This window comes from Peromyscus maniculatus, chromosome X (genome assembly GCF_049852395.1).
Source record: "Peromyscus maniculatus bairdii isolate BWxNUB_F1_BW_parent chromosome X, HU_Pman_BW_mat_3.1, whole genome shotgun sequence".
In the NCBI taxonomy this organism is placed as follows: Eukaryota; Metazoa; Chordata; class Mammalia; order Rodentia; family Cricetidae; genus Peromyscus; species Peromyscus maniculatus.
Genome location: NC_134875.1, coordinates 70,572,751 through 70,590,290, shown reverse-complemented (window position 1 = coordinate 70,590,290; position 17,540 = coordinate 70,572,751). Strand labels below are relative to the sequence as shown.

The following is a 17,540-nucleotide window of genomic DNA, read 5'->3' as shown; positions in this document are numbered from 1 at the left end:
TGGTTATTAGAGGGTAACATACTTTACAAAATCAGTTAAGTATGAAACTAAAATATTTCCATCTACTTTAGCATGTGTGAGGCTAAGATAATGGAATAAAAAGCATTTGTATATGGATACAATAAAATAATTACCTGTTGCTTTCATGTAGACCTTCTAGATCTATTAAATACTTGAATAGTATACATAGTAAATTTTAATTCAAATGGATATGGCTCATGTTACTATGTTGAAAACATATGTGATCATATTGATATATACTCAAAATGTGATAAGGAATTGAAACTTTACTGTCTATCTTGTGTGCAGTAAGATTGCTTTACATTTTTTCCAATCTTAGGGAAAATTAAAGATGTGTGTGTGTGTGTGTGTGTGTGTGTGTGTGTGTGTGTGTGTGTGTGTGTGTGTTTAAAATGATAAGCTCACAGGCTCTCTCAGCTTTTACTATTATCCCCCACCCAAAGAAGATTTCAGTATACCAATTTGGATTATGATACTTCAGAGGCTTCTATTTTGTTGCTAGGTTTCACATGTGTGAACATAGTGATGCAGTCAATAGAACTTTCAAAAGGTAGAAGTGTAAATGTAAAAGGGCAGAAGATCAGAGAGCCAATCCGTTGTCATGAATCCCATCTTGTAGGATACTTACTAATGAGCATGGAGAGGAAGGGTGAGTTGAAACTTGAGAAACATAATGAGTGTTTCTTTGTAGCTGGAGTTATCTCCAGTCCTGCCTGGGCCCGCAGCCATTCAGACCCAAATAAACACACAGATGCTTATATTATTTAAACTGTTTGACCTAATGGCTCAGGCTACTTGTTATCTAGTTTTTATATCTTTTTTAAATAATTATTTATTGTGTATATAAGTGTTCTACCTGCATGTATGCAGACAGGCCAGAAGAGGGTACCAGATCTAATTACAGATGGTTGTCAGCCACCATGTGGTTGCTGGGAATTGAACTCATGAACTCTGAAAGAACAGCCACTACTCTTAACCTCTGAGCCATCTCTATAGCCCTTAGTTTTTATATCTTAAATTAACCCATTTCTATTAATCTATAAGTTATCACATGGCTTGTGACTTATCGTTACATCTTACTTCTCATGGCAGTGGCTGGCAGCATCTCCTGACTCAGCCTTCCTGTTTCAAGAATTCTCCTTTCTTTTTGTCCTGCCTATACTTCCTGCCTGGCTACTGGCCAATCAGCATTTTATTTATTAACCAATCAGAGCAACACAATCATAGCACACAGATATCCACAGACTTTCCCCTTTTCTGTTTTTTTAAAGGAAGGTTTTAACTTTAACATAGTAAAATTACATATAACAAAACAGTTATCAAGCAAGAATTATAGCTATTATATTTAATTTATTTGTATTTGGTAAAATTAAAGAAGATATCTATCTAATGTTTGTAAGTCTAGGGTGTTATATCTAACTTATCTTTTATCATAATTAAGGAAATTATAACTATTTAGTCTTTAACTACATCAATGTCCTTAGGAGGATATAATATTACCTGAGAAAAGGGACAAGGATGCAAGCAAATTTTGGGAGTCTTGTGAGAGTACACAGAGACAGTTAGCAGCCTGGACAGTCATCTAAAGCTTTTCTGTAAAGTTGGGGCATCTGTCTTTAGTCCACAGGCCTAGAGTCTCTCAGTCACTTCTCTTTGTGACCTGTAGAATGCCTGTCAGTTTTCTCTGTGAAGCAGGAACCTGAAGGACCATTTTGTCAAGTAAAGTTTAGTGGTTACCTTTTAACGGGTCCTCTATGTCTAGTCAATCAAGCAGTCCAGGCAAGAACAGTTTCTTGCCCAAATGGCTATTTTTGTCAAGAAGAAGATAAACTCCATATAGAGTGTCTTTGATGCCCATCCTCCACTCTGAAGTAAATCGGTATTGTCAGGAGCAGACATGTCTCACTGTCTAGAAAGTCTAAATTTTTAAAACATTTTAAATGTTATATTTTGTAGGTTTTTGAAGTGTTTGAAGATTATGTATCTAATTGAATTATGTAAAGATTTTTTAATGTAGGAAAAAAATTAGGGTTTTTTTTTATATCTGATATATTAATTGACTTACCAATTCTGTGTAGAACAGTAGAAGTCCAAGGGAATTTTAAAACAGCTAGCTAACATGGTTGTAGTCCAAGAAGAAAATCCAAAGAGAAAGAGAGAGAGAAAAAAAAAGAAAGAAAGAAAGAAAGAAAGAAAGAAAGAAAGAAAGAAAGAAAGAAAGAAAGAAAGAAAGAGAGAGAGAGGGAGGGAGGGAGGGAAGGAGGCAGGAAGGAAGGAAGGAAGGAAGGAAGGAAGGAAGGAAGGAAGGAAGGAAGGAAGAAAAAAAGAAAGAAAGAAAGCACCTACTACCTACCAGGAGAAGAAAAAAAGCTAAAATCTAGCCATGTGGTCTGGCTTGAGCTGATTCGTGCCTGAGCTCTGGTTCCCTTAAGTTCCAACCACATGAGTTGGTGATCTGGCCACAAGCAGCTCTAGCTATGTGTAACCACATTTACCTACCATTGAGTGCAGCTCTGACTGCGAGCAACTGGACTGGACTGCCTATAGCTACTCTGACTATTTGCAGCCAGATTGCTTATAGCTCTGGCAGGGCCTGGGGCCTTTAAACCTCTGGTCTGTGAGGCCACCAATGGTTTTTTAATGAGTTCTTGTCACGTGGGCACCAAATGTAGACAAAATTTTAAACAGTCTTAGTAAATAAGAAACACAGAGCCAAATAAGGGGTAATAGTTGAAGAGATCAGACAATTAGCAAAGAGCCATTGACTACTCTGTAGCTTATCACCAAGCTGTAGTTTCCCACACAAAAGAGCTTCTTCCTGCCTAACCTGCACTTTTATTGCTGTTTGTTCTGTCTTCCTATTGGCTCTAAGCCCAGCCACTTGACTTTTTGTCACTGCCTGTCTATATAGACCTCCAAATCTCTGTGGTTGGTACTGAGATTAAAGGCTCATGTCACTAAACTTGGCTGTATCCTTGACCACACAGCAACTCTGCCTGCCATGTGGTTGGATTAAGGGCGTGGGCTACCACTGCCTGACTTCTGTTCCTGGCTTTTTATGACCTCTGATCTCCAGGCAAACTTTACTTACTAACATAAAAATAAAATTACATTTCAGCACAATTAAAAATATCACCACATGTCCCCTTTTTATTCTAATAAAAAGTGAAAAGAAAAAAGTTATAAGTAATATAAGAAAAACTATATATAGTAAGTACAATAACTATATACAATATATACAAGAATAAATATCTTAACAATGTCTAGTCCATTTGTATTTGACAAACTCAGAGAAAATATTTTATTATCTATCCTGTTTTGGTAAATTCAAAATGTACTTGAATCATTTTTTATTTTAACTTATATTACTAACAGAGAACTATCTTATAATGTCTTTTAAATTTATACATTTTACACCTCTTTAGTGAGTTTTTTCCTGAAATTCTTAACAAGGAAAACTATGACTACTTAATCTTTAATTTTAACTATAACTATCTAATCTTCAACTCATTATAACTATCTAATTTTTAACTAACTATAACCATAAATATCTAATCTTTACCTTCCTCAGAGACCCAAGAAAGAGATAATATTACCTAATAAAACAGGAAGTGTAAACAAGGGACTTCTAAAAAATAATGTGAGTTGATAGAAATAGCCAGCTGTCTGGACTGTCACCTGAGGTTTCTCCACAATATTGGGGCATCATCTTTAGCCTATAGGCTTAGTGTATCTGACAGACTCATTTGTGAAATAGGATATATATAAGGTCTACAGTTTGACCTCACATTTGGTAAGAGTAGTCCACATATCAGATAAACCTGAATTCTACCTGTGTACTGTCATGATTCAGGATTTTAAATTCTTTAAATTGTTGATTATTGGTGAAATTATTATGGCCACTCCACGTAGTTAAAAGGAAGATTTATTTAGTGGGTAACTTACAAAAAAGGGAAAGGTAGGTGTTGAGTCTGGGGAAGGTGTATTGAAGTCCAACTGTGTTCTCTGGAGCTCTGCTCGGTCAACCTCCACCATCTAGGAACAGAGAGCACTGGCCCATCCACATCTCTGGTCTCCAGGCACCTTCCCTGGCCCCACCTCATAGGCGTGACAGTTGCCAGAGTCTCAATGGGAGTTGGAACTTTCAGATCCAAGCTAGAATGGCTACCCACTACAGTTGATGTTACTGAAATTCAGCTATCCATTCTTCTTGGCTTGTGGGAGACATTATCCCGGCATCCCATTCTTCTCCACATTTCATTCTTTTTAGCTTATGGGTGGCTTCATCTCTTTTATTAAATGTCAATTTACCGTTGAGAGGTTAGACTCCATCAGCCTAGTTACTCTTTTAAGAATAACTGTTTTACCTACTATTCCACTGCACATTATGCTGTCAACAGAACTTTCAAAAGGTAGAAGTGTAAATGTAGAAGGGCAGAAGATCAGAGAGCCAATTGGTTGTCATGAAGCCCATCTTGTAGGACTCTTACTAATGAGAATGGATAGGAAGTGTGAGTTGAAACTTGCAAAACATAGTAAGTGTTTCTTAATATAGGTATCATTTTCAATATATAAGCAATTATTTTCTTATTAGTTGTAAAAGATTGATCTAATTTTTTTAGACAGAAATGTTAATCTAAGACTCATTTCTCTGGATCAGGGGCTAAATAAGTTCATAATAGTGTCTATGATCATACCTCTGATGGAAGTAAATACTTGAATTTGTCATTAACAATTTTAAATAATGAAAAGTAGATAAAGTAAACTTAAAATTTTAAGTATCAAATTTAATTTTGTTTAAATGAAGGTACTGGAATGTGTCAAAGTAACTGCCTTGCTTATTTATATGTGCTTGTTTATAAGATAGGTGCTACCTGAGGCTGTTTAAGCTGAAGGATCTAAGAAATGCATATTGTGGATTTTGTGAGAAAAAGGAGAGGTGACAGTCATATAATGAAGGAGAACTGAATTAAGGTGTCATAAGTGGTATTTGATTTTTTTTTATATTTTTAGTTTTTGTATAAGGAATGTATATCATCCTAGAGTATATGAGCCTTGTACAAGTCACCATATGATTAACTAGGATGCAAAAAAGGATAACTTCTCTCAGTAATAAAATTAATTTATAAAAGTTAAAAATGAGAATATTTTGTTTTTTAAACTAAATAAATTTTAGTGTATTTGAAAACACTATAAAACTTACAGAAATTGAAATTATTAGGCTAATTTATATTTCAACATTTGTATATACTGTGTAATTGTGCCATATTCAAATGAGTATGAATGCATCTCCTCAACCATTCATCATTTATTACTTATTCATGAAGTGATCTTTCAAAGTCTTTCTTTTCATTTGGGAGAAATGCAAAGATCCTTATTGGTACTTCAATATGCAATAGTACAACCTAACTTTCACATACTTTACTGTAAGTCAGTATTGATTAACAAGCTGTTCAGCATTTTTTCTTTACCTTGTTATTCTTCCTAGCCTCTGTTCATCACCACTGCATTCAAAATTTCTATGAGGCCAATAATTTTAGATTCCATATGTAAGTGAGATTGTACCATGCTTATCTTTCTCTGTCTTATTTCAGTTAACATAATTAACTTAACTTTAATTCATGTCATGAATAATAGGATATTGTTCCTTATAGCTTAATACAGTATGTGTAGGTTTCACATTTTCTTCACACATTCAAAAATTTTCCATCACTTGAATTGTATGACAATTAATAGGACATCCCGACTTCTTTGGCATCCTGATTTCATTTTCAGTTGGCTAGCTGGAGATAAGGTAGTTATACTCTAATGTTTTTAGGAACATTACTTTTAATTTTGCTAATTTCCATTCCCAACAACATTATTGAGGTGTTTCCTTTTTGATCATCCTATCTAGCACCTGTAAGATTTAATATTCTCTATAATACCAATTTTGGAGAAAGGTCGTGAACTGTTATCTTGTAGGATTTGTCTGAACTTCCCTAAAGATATCACTTTTGAGCAGTTTCCAGGTACTTTACTGGTATTAATTCTTTCCCAAACTATCTGTTTAGTACTCAGTATTTTATTCAGCTTATGGTCTTAAAATTTGGCTCCATAGCTGTTTCTGATAAATTTTGGATATTACCATTTGTTTTGTGCATAAGTTGGAATTATTTTCTTCTGTGTTACCAGTGATTCTTCATTTTATTTTTCTTTTACCTGATAAAATTTTTACTTTGTTATAATTCCTTTGATACCACTTGCTTTAATTTCCTGTGCATTTATGTAGTATTGTCCAAAAATCCATTTCAAAATGAATACTTTTCTGTTTTTTTATTTAAAGTAATTTTGGGCTCTGGTATTATATTTATAATTTTAGTTTATTTTGTGTTTATTTTTAATTGTTATTTTTTTAATTTTTTGGTTTATTTATTCTGTGTGTTAGAGGGATGGCACTAATAATGGCATATATGTAGATGTTAGGTCAATTTGCAAGAGTTAATTCTTTCCTTCCACCATGGATTATCTATGGGAATGGAAGTTAAATAGTCAGGCTTGTTGTCAAATATTTTTACTCATTAAGCCATCTTGCCATTCCTGATTTAATTATTGAAGCATCGGAGACAGGATACCTAGTTAACTATTCTGCATGTGAACATTCAATTTTCCCAATACTGTCTAGTGAAAATATTATATTATTTCTTCAACAATGTTCTTAGCATTTTTTTTTCAAATTAGTGGTTCTTACCTGTGTACAATTACTTTTTAAATTTTAATAATCCGTTGATTCTAATTTGTGTTACTCATATACTGATGGATGTGGGGCCATTCACAAGAACATAGTTGACCTACAAGGAGACATTCTTAAAGAGAAGTAACGGGTTGCCTAGTCCTGTCTCACTATGAGGGTTTTAGTTTTCTTTTATTGTATCTTGTTTTCTCATGGATACTTGCTCCTTTCTGAATGGAAATGGAAGAGGAATGGATCTTGGGGAGAGAAATGGAGAGGGAATAGGGAGGAGTGAAGGGAGATGAAACTGTGGAGAGGATAGATTGCATGAGAGAAGAATCTATATTCAATCAAAAAATGAAAGAAAGAAAAATGACTCCCTCACCAAAATCCAATGGTTATCAATATTATATTTTAATTATCTATTTATCATATTCATCATGTAAATAGAGTAGCTATGAACATGTTTAACATGTTACCCTGTACTAAGACGTAGATTCCTTATAGTATAGGTTCCAGAATAGATAAATTTGATTCAGATAGTATTTCTATTTATAGATTTCGAAGAAATTGGTACACTTATTTCCATAGTGACTGCACTAAATTTTACCCCACCTAGAATACCTTGAGGGTTCCTTGTTTTTCACAACTTTGCAAACTTTGTTTTCTTTTGGTTTCTTAATGCTTGCCTTTCTAACTGGGCTAAGATTAAATCTCCAAGTAGTTTTAATTCACAATTTTTTTCTAATGGTTGAGGATGGCCAAAACTTTAATTTTTGGAATTATAATATAATTACACCATTTCTTCCTCCCACTATACTCTTCTTAATACACGTTCACCTGATCCCTCCTGTTCACATCCCTACCCACTTTCAATCCACCCAAAAAATCTATTCTAAGTAACCTTCCCAGGGAGAACCATGCATCCCATCTTAACCCTCTTTGTTACTTAGCCTGTCTGGGTTTGTGGATTATAGCATGATTATCCTTTACTTTATAGCTAATATCTTTTTATAAGTAAGTACATACCATATTTGTCTTACTGGGTCTGAGTTACCTACTTAGGATGATTTTTTTCTAGTTCCAACCATTTGCCTGTAAATTTTAGGATGTCATTTTTTGTAACAGCTGAGTAATACTCCATAGTGTAAATGTACACATTTCTTTATCCATTTTTCTGTTGAGTAACATCTAGGTTGTTTCCAGTTTCTGGCTCAGAAGAATACAGCTTCTATGAACATGTCCTTGTGATATGATTGAGCATCATTTGGCTATGTTCCCAAGAGTGATAGAGCTGGGTCTTGAGGTAGATTGATTCCCAGTTTTCTGAGGAACCACTGTAACTGTAATTCTTGCTTGGTCACTGTTTTGTTATATGTGATTTTAATAGATTAAAATAAAAACTTCCTTTTTTTTTAGACAAAAAAAGGTGAAATAATGGGGGAAATATGGTTTGATCAAGGAAGATCCCCTGAGAGGTCTCCAGATGATCCATATGAGCCAAGAAGCAAGCCATAGGTTCTCATCTTCTGTGGAAACAAAAGCAAAACCTCTTTTCCAAAACAACATATCCTTAGACATAGATTTTGAAATCAAGATACCTTCAAAATATACATATTGATTTAACTCAGCAGCTTTTACAATCAAATGTCTCTCTGCAGTTAAAAATCTGAAGACAATATAATCCAGACTCTCTGTGTGATATCTATCTTTATGTGACTTATTTTTATCTTACCTTTATTGTCTCTTTAATGACTTATTTATTTATTTGTTTGTTTGTTTATTTTGTGTTTTTGAGACAAGGTTTCTCTGTATAGTTTTAGTGCCTATACTGGATCTCACTATGTAGACCAGGCTGGATTTGAACTCACAGAGATCAGATCTGCCTGGCTCTGCCTCCTGAGTGCTGGGATTAAAGGCATGTACCACCACCACCTAGCTAAGATTTCATTTTTAAAAAAATATTTCTTTATATAACTATCTATTATGGTGATATTTTAATTGTACTGAAATGTGATTTTTATTTGTATGTTAATAAATAAAGTTGCCTGGGGGTCAGAGCTAATAGCACGCCATAGCAGAAACTGGTCAGTGGTGGTGCACAGCTTTAACCCCAGCTCTTGGGAGGCAGAGCCAGGTGGATCTCTATGTGTTCAAGGATACAGCCAGCATGGAGACACATGCCTTTAATCTCAATACCAACCATAGAAGACTTGGAGCTCTGTACAGACAGGCAATGACGAGGAGGTCATGTGTTTGGGTTTACAACCAATAAGAAGGCACAATAGAAATTCTATAAAAAAAAAAGACAGACAGGTAGTAGCTCTCTTCCTGAGGAGGACAGCAGCAGCAGTGAAGGGTAAGGATTTTAGCTCTTAGCTCTGACCTCTTGGGCTTTCATCTCCACATTGACTCTGTGTTTCTTATTTAACAAGACTGTTCATCTACAGTATATATTCATTTTCTTCTCTCTTTTAAGCCAACATACATTTTTACACACACTGTAAACCTTTTAAAGTCTTATTACATCTGAATCTGCCTTATTGTGAACCTATTGCTTTACAATGCAGTGGTTAGTACTGAAACAGCAGCCTTCACTGCTGACTCTGTCCATCTCAGCTTTTCAACATGGTGGGGATAATTCATCGCTAGCTCTGGGAGCCATGCTATCTGCTGACTCTGGGAGGCAGTGGGTCTATGCTTCTATCAAAAGAGCATGTAGCCCAGAAACCATCATATTGATTTTCATAGTGGCTGTAGAAGAGTGCACTTCCACCATCAATAGGGGAGTATTCCCCTTGCTCCACATCCTCTCCAGCATGAACAGCCACTTGTGTTTTCAATATTAGTCATTCTGACAGGTGTAAGATGGAATCTCAAAGTAGTTTTGATTAGCATCCCCTTGATGCTTAAGGATGTTGAACCTTTCCTTAAGTGTTTCCCATCCATTTGATGTTCCTGTGTTGAGAATTCTTGTTTTTAATCTATACCACAATTTAAATTGGATTATTTGGTTTGTTCATGTCTAGTTTCTTAAGTTCTTTATATATTTTGGAAATTGGCCCTCTGTAGATGTAGAGTTGGTCAAAGTATTTTTCCATTTTGTAAGCCACCATTTAGTCCTATTGGCAGTATTCTTTGCCTTACAGAAGCTTTTCAGGTTCATGAGATCTCATTTATTTATTGTTGGTTTTAGTGCCTGTGCTACTGGTATTCTGTTCAAGAAGCTGTCTACTGTGCCAAAGAGTTCAAAGTTATTCCCCAATTTTTCTTCTTTTAGGTTCAGTGTTTTTGGTTTGATCTTGAGTTATTTGATCCACTCAGACTTAAGTTTTGTGCAAGGTGTTAGATATGGACCTATTTGTATTCTTCTACATGCAAGCATCCAGTTAGACAAGCACCATTTGTTGAAAATAATTTCTTTTTTCATTGTGCATTTCTGGCTTCTTCATCAAAACTAAGGTGTCCATATGTGTGTGGATTTATGTCTGTGTCTTTGATTCAATTCCATTCATCAATATGTCTATGTTTATGTCAATAAAATTTGTTTTTAATTTCTATTGCTCTGTAGCGTGACTTGAAATCATGGATGGTGATACCTCAGGAAGTTCTTTTATCACACAGGATTATTTTAGTTGTCATATATATACATTCCATGTGAAGTTGAGTACTGTCCTTTCAAGGTCTGTGAGGAATGATGCTTGAATTTTGATGGTGATTGCATTGAATCATAGATTGTGTTTGGTAAAATGGTCATTTTTACTATGTTGATCCTACTTATCCATGAGCATGGGAGATATTTCCATCTTCTGATATCTTCTTCAATTTCTTTTTTCGAAGTCTTTCAGATTTTGCCATACAATTCTTTCACTTCCTCAGACAGAGTTACCCTGAGGTATTTTAATATTATTTGTGGTTATTGTGTTTTTCCATGATTTCTTACTCAGGCCATTTTTCATTTTCTATTTAGGAGGGCTACTGATATTTTGAGTGAATCTTATAACCAATCACTTCGCTCAAGGAGTTTATCAACTGTTGGAGTTCCCTGGTAGAATTTCTGGGGTTGTTTATGTATAGTATCATATTGTCTATGATAATGATATTTTGAATTCTTCCTTTCCAATATTTATTCTCTTGATCTCTTTCAGTTGTCTTATTAGAATTTCAAGTATTATATTGCATAGATATGGAGAGATTGGACAGCATTGTCTTATTACTGGTTTTAGTGGAATTTGTTTGAATTTCTCTCCATTTAATTTGATGTTGGCTATAGACTTGCAGTAAATTGCTTTTATTATGGTTAGGTATGTACCTTGTATTCCTATTCTCTCCTGGACTTTTATTATGAAGAGGTGTTAGATTATGTCAAAGTCTTTTTTATCATCTAATAAGATGATCATTTTTTTTTCTTTCAGTTTGTTTACATGGAGGATTACATTGACAAATTTTCATAAGTTGAACCGTCCTTACATCTCTGGAATTAAGTCTACCTGGTCAGGGTATGTTGCTAGAGTTTTCCTGCCTTGCCCACAGTCAGGACAAATCTTTGTCACCCGCCAGTCCCACAGCCGCTCAGACCCAACCAAGTAAACACAGAGACTTATATTGCTTACAAACTGTATGGCCGTGGCAAGCTTCTTGCTAACTGTGCTTATAGCTTAAATTAGTCCATTTCCATAAATCTATACCTTGCCTCGTGGCTGGTGGCCCACCGGCATCTTCACATGCTGCTGGTCATGGCGGCGGCTGCAGCCAGTCCTTCTGCCTTCCTGTCCTTTTATTTATCCTCTCTGTTAGTCCCGCCTATCCTTCCTGCCTAGCCACAGCCGATCAGGTTTTATTTATTGATCAATCAGAACAACTTGACATACAGACCATCCCCCAGCACAGCCAAGTGCAGACCATCTCAGACACCTGCACTCAGGTCCATGGTCCTAATCATCCTCTATGCGGACCTGCTGGGTAACGCCACAAAGAACCCAAGAAGGGCTCCCACAGGACATACAGAACATCCCACAGCACTTCCCCTTTTCTTTTTTTTTTAAAAAAGGAAGGTTTTAACTTTTACACATCTTTAAAGCCAGCTTGGTATATTTGGGAATTTGGGCGTAGCTTCTCTTACTACTTCCTGCTGGAGGGGGGCGCAGTATCTTATGGGGATACAAAGAAAATTTTAGGTTCATGGAGTAGTCCGTGAGACTATATCGTCTGAGCCAGTTGCCTTGAAACGATTCTGGATGTTGGATCATCTGGGCCATGGTGTCATCGGAGACTTTTCAGGAGGTCTTGGCTGGTCAAATCTGATGTATCTTAATCTGGAACAAATCCATAGCCTCTGGCTTTCTGTAGAGACAAAAACAGAACCTCTTTTCCAAAGCAACATATCCTTACATCTAAATTTTGAAGTCAAGGTACCTTTAAAATATACATTTTGGCATAACTCAACAGCTTTTGCAATCAAATGTTTTTCTTCAGCTACAAATATCAAAGAGAACATAATCCAGATTCTCTGTGTGATAGCCATCTTTATGTGGCTTATTTTTTATATTACTTTTACTTTCTCTTTAAAGACTTTATTTTTTTTAAACTTTCTATTTCTTTATATAACTGTCTATGTTCCTTTTCCTCTCTCTTCCAAGCCTATGTACATTTTTACACACATTGTAAAGCATTTAAAGTCTTGTTCCATCTGAATCTGTCTTATTGCGAACTTATTGCTTTAAACTGTAGCCTTCTAAGCCTGAAACGGCTCTGTGGCTGCTGGCTCCGCCCCCTTCAATTTCCCAACTTGGCAGTGGTACGTTTTCCACCAGCTCTGGGAGCCATCAAGTCTCAGAAATAGTGGGTCTACACTTTTATCCAAGCAGCATGTAGCCCAGAAACCTCTTTTTTTTTTTTTTTTTTTTTTTTTTTTTTTTTTTTTTTTTGTACTAGCAAAGGCTAAATCCACCACGCAGCTTAATGTTCCATTTGCAGAGGCCTCATTCCTGCCATACTTCAGGTCAAGCGCACATGCCAGGAACCTGCCAGTAACTCAAACCGGCAGCTGCCGCTCATTTGAGAGAGACAATTAGGAACTGTTTTTAGCTCCGTTTTAGAATCTTTTTTCTCAAGTTTTAGGTGGAAACTCTTGCCAACACGTTGGGCGCCATTTGTTGCTTTAGTTTTCCTGCCTTGCCCACAGTCAGGACAAATCTTTGTCACCCGCCAGTCCCACAGCCGCTCAGACCCAACCAAGTAAACACAGAGACTTATATTGCTTACAAACTGTATGGCCGTGGCAAGCTTCTTGCTAACTGTGCTTATAGCTTAAATTAGTCCATTTCCATAAATCTATACCTTGCCACGTGGCTGGTGTTTTTTTTTTTTTTTTTTTTTTTTTTTTTTTTTTTTTTTTTTTTGGTCTGCACTTGGCTGTGCTGGGGGATGGTCTGTATGTCAAGTTGTTCTGATTGATCAATAAATAAAACCTGATCGGCTGTGGCTAGGCAGGAAGGATAGGCGGGACTAACAGAGAGGAGAAATAAAAGGACAGGAAGGCAGAAGGACTGGCTGCAGCCGCCGCCATGACCAGCAGCATGTGAAGATGCCGGTGGGCCACCAGCCACGAGGCAAGGTATAGATTTATGGAAATGGACTAATTTAAGCTATAAGCACAGTTAGCAAGAAGCCTGCCATGGCCATACAAGGGTAGATACATTTTTGATATGTTCTTGGATTCAGTTTGCAAGTATTTCATTGAGAATTTGTGCATATATGTTCATATGGGAACATACCAATATACCTTATGTTCATAAGTGAAATTGGTTTATAATTCTCTTTGTAGATTCTTTCTGTGGTTTGTGTGTCAGGGTGACTATTGCCTCAAATGACTTTGGCAAGGTACCTTGTGTTTGTATTTTGTGGAATAAATTGTGATATTTTGGTATTAATTCTTTCAATGTCTGGTAGAATTCTGTACTAAAACTGTCTGGCACTGGGATTTTTTTTAAATTGGAAGAGTTTTAATGATTGCTTCTATTTCACTAGAGGTTATAAGTCTACTTAAATTGTTTATCTTAACTAGATTTAACTTTGATAAATGATATCTATGAAGAAAATTTATCCATTTCTTTTAGATTTTCCATTTGGGTGGAGTACAGGTTTTTAAAGTATGACCTAATGATCCTTTAGATTTCCTCAGTGTCTGGTGTTATGCCACCTTTTTTGTTTCTGATTTTGTTTATTTGGATAGTCTCTGTATCTTTTAGGTAGTTTGTATAAAGGTTTGTCTATCTTGTTGATTTTCTCAAAGAATGAACTCTTGGTTTCATTGATTCTTTGTATTGTTCTCTTTGTTTCAATTTTATTAATTTTATCCCTGAGTTTGATTATTTCTTGCCTTCTATTCCTCTTGGGTATGTTTGCTTCTTTTTCTTCCAGAACATTCAGGAATGATGTTAAATCACTTGTGTAGTATCTCTCCAATTTCTTTATGTAGGCACTTAGTACTATGAACTTTTGTCTAAGCATTTCCATAGTGATTCATAAATTTAGACATTTTGTGCATTCATTTTCATTGTATTCTAGGAAGCCTTTAATTTATTTGTTTTCATTTTCCAAGTAGTCATTCCTTAGAATGTTGTTCAGTTTCCATAAGTTTGTAAGCTTAAAGTTGTTTCTCTGGTTCATTGTGGTTTTATAGGATTCATAGGGTTATGATGGGAATGTCATTCTGCATGCTGTAAATGTGGGTTGTGGTGATTTGATTGATAAATAAAATGCTAATTTGCCAATAGCCAGGCAGGAAGTATTATATAGATAGGATAAGCAGAGAAGAGAATTCTGGGAACAGGAAGGCTGAATCAGGAGTCACCAGCCATACACAGAGGAAGCAAGACATGAAGGCAGAACTGAGAAAAGGTACCAAGCCACATGGCTAAACATAAATAAAAATTATGGGTTAAGTAAAGTATAAGAGCAAGTCAATAGCTAGCTTGGGCTAATGGCCAAGCAGTTTTAATTAATATCAGCCTCTGTGTGGTTACTTGGGTCCAAGCAGCTGCAGGACTGGCAGGTGAGAGAGATTTGTCCTGTCCATGGGCCAGGTGGGACACAGGAAAACTTCAGCTACAAATGGTGCCCAACAGCTCAATTTTCCACCTGAAACAATATTTAAATAACCTAAAATATTTAATCAACAATTATAAATGGAGCCCCAAAAAGGTTCCTTCTTCATGTCTCATGCGGGCAGTGAGACACTGCAACATGAGGGCTTGAACTATATTATGGCGGGTTCATGACGTGTGGGCTTGACCTACAGAATGGCTGCAGATTCCTGCTACAGTACTCAGAGGCATCTCCAAGCTACACAGTGTGTTGCCTGGTGGATTTAGCCCTTGCTAGTACAGATCAAAAAATAAATAAATAAAAAGTGGTTTCTGGGCTACATGTTGCTGGATGGACACATAGACCCACTGCTTCCCAGAGTCTGCAATAAGCTTGGTGGTAAATACAGTTCTACCATGTTGGGAAGCTGAGTACTTCTGTTTCAGTACTAGGCAATGCAGTTTAAGGCAATAGTTACACACTAAGGCAGATTCAGATGGAACAAGACTTTAAATGGTTTACAATGTGTGTAAAAATGTATGTAGGTTTAAAAATAAGAAGAAAATGAATATAGAGAGTTATATAAAGAAATAGTATTAAAAAATTAAGTCTTTAAAGAGAAAGTAAAAGTAATATAAAAAAAGCCACTTAAAGACGGATATTACACAGAGAATCTGGATTGTGTTATCTTTGATATTTTTTTCCTTTTATTTTATTCTACAATACCATTCAGTTCTACATATCAGCCACAGATTCCTTTGTGCTCCCCCTCCTACCCCCGTCCCCTTCCCCTCAGCCCAACCCCCATTCCCACCTCCTCCAGGGCAAAGCCTCCCCTGAGGCCTGAGATCAACCTGGTAGACTCAGTCTAGGCAGGTCCAGTCTCCTTCTCCCAGACTGAGCCAAGCATCCCTGCATAAGCCCCAGGTTTCAAACAGCCAACTTATGCAATGTGCATATCATCAGGTGGAGCTCTGGGAGTCTAATTAATGAGAAAGTGGAGGGTTTATATGAGCGAGAATTGTTGAAACCAAGGTTGGATAAAGCACACGGACAAATAACCAAATGAATGGAAACACATGAACTAGGAACCAAAGGCTGAGGGGCCCCCAACTGGATCAGGCCCTCTGAATAGTTGAGACAGTTGATTGGCTTGATCTGTTTGGGAGGCATTTAGGCAGTGGTACCAGGTCCTGTGCTCATTGCGTGAGTTGGCTGTCTTTGATATTTTTAACTGCAGAAAGACATTTGATTCTAAAGGCTGCTCAGTTAAATCAATATGTATATTTTAAAGGTACCTTGACTTCAAAATTTGGATCTAAGGATATGTTGCTTTGGAAAGGAGACTCTGCTTTTGTTTCCACAGGAAGCAAGAGGATATGGCTTTGTTCCAGATTAAGATACAACAGGTTTGACTAGCCAAGAACCCCCTTAAATGTCTCCGAGGACACCATGGCCCTGATGATCCAACATCCAGAATGGTTTTAAGGCGACAGAATACAGCTTCACAAACTACTCCATAATCCTACAATTTTATTTATCCTCATAAGATTACAGCACCCTCATCCAGTAGAAAGTAGTATAAGAAGCTATGCCCAAATTCCCAAATATACCAAGCTGGCTTTGCGAGATGGAATTGGCTTACTACTTCTCTAAACGCAGGTATTTTGCTAAAAGAAAAGGTTGAGAGAATCTTCTGCCCCATAACAGAAGAGCCCTCTGGTGAGGGAGAGAGGAAAATCAATATTTTCATTTAGAGCAGGTTGATTATAAATGTAATCTCTTTCTAAAGAAGAAAAGGGAATAGTATAAATATGGTAGGATGAAATGGTAGATTAATGAACCTACTTTTATTTTATTTTATTTTATTTTATTTTATTTTTAATTTCTGCTGGATCTCTTTGTCCCCCATCCTAATGTGGCCATAGTGAATATATCTCCTTTTCTGCTTTTTATTAATTTGTTTTTTTTTTCATTGACTTATAGAGGATGGGTGGCCAGACCTGACTCGGACACAGGTTGTAACAACCCCCCCCCCACCACCACCACTGAGTTTGATAACAAAAGCATTTCTTCTTTTGTTCACAGTCAATTCTTGCTCCCTTCCCATTGTAGAAAAACTAAGGTTACAGGCGTGCATCCCACCAGCTGGCTTTATGTGGGTTCTGGGAACCCAAACTCAGATCCCCATACTTGCATGGCATTTTCTTTCATCTACTGAGCCATCTTCCTGAACCTTGGCTTCTCTCTCGCCCCAGTTTGTAAGATGGATATGTACACAGGTATCTTACCTTTGGATATAATAAAATGGGCTTATCATCATCCTATTTTTCCATTTGTTTTCTATAGTTGTTGTAAGCACATGTTAGTAAGTATATAGGGATTAAATATACAAATAGGTTTTATTATGTCATCATCATTTCACTCTTTAAATGTATAAAACTTATAATATAACAATGAAAGATATTTATAATTTTCTTCATTATAAAGAGCAACAACTTGTTTAGAAATATTTACATTGCTATGGATTTTAGTTTATTGATACAAGTTTAAACGTAATTTTGTTATACTGTATATATTACTACATAAACTGTATTATATTTATGTAACTCATTTAGATTGTAATGGATAATTAAAAATACAGATTAATAATTAGTCTTCTATGATAGTCAAACTTATAGTCATGTTAAGTTTTCTAGGTATACATAGATATAATTCA

The 17,540-nt window shown here is 36.0% G+C and overlaps 1 protein-coding gene across 2 annotated transcripts in view; it reads left to right on the top strand.

The window, feature by feature from the left end:
• Window positions 1-561: 561 nt before the first annotated feature.
• The window catches only part of Cpxcr1 (CPX chromosome region candidate 1), a 41,084-nt gene continuing 24,105 nt past the window's right edge, over window positions 562-17,540 (top strand). The window contains exon 1 of one of the 2 annotated variants that reach the window (XM_006995339.3): window positions 562-670. The gene's annotated coding sequence lies outside the window, so the exon portion shown is untranslated. Of the gene's footprint in view, window positions 671-4,419; window positions 4,533-17,540 lie in introns of those variants that run through there. The other variant, XM_076562026.1, reaches the window with a different exon arrangement.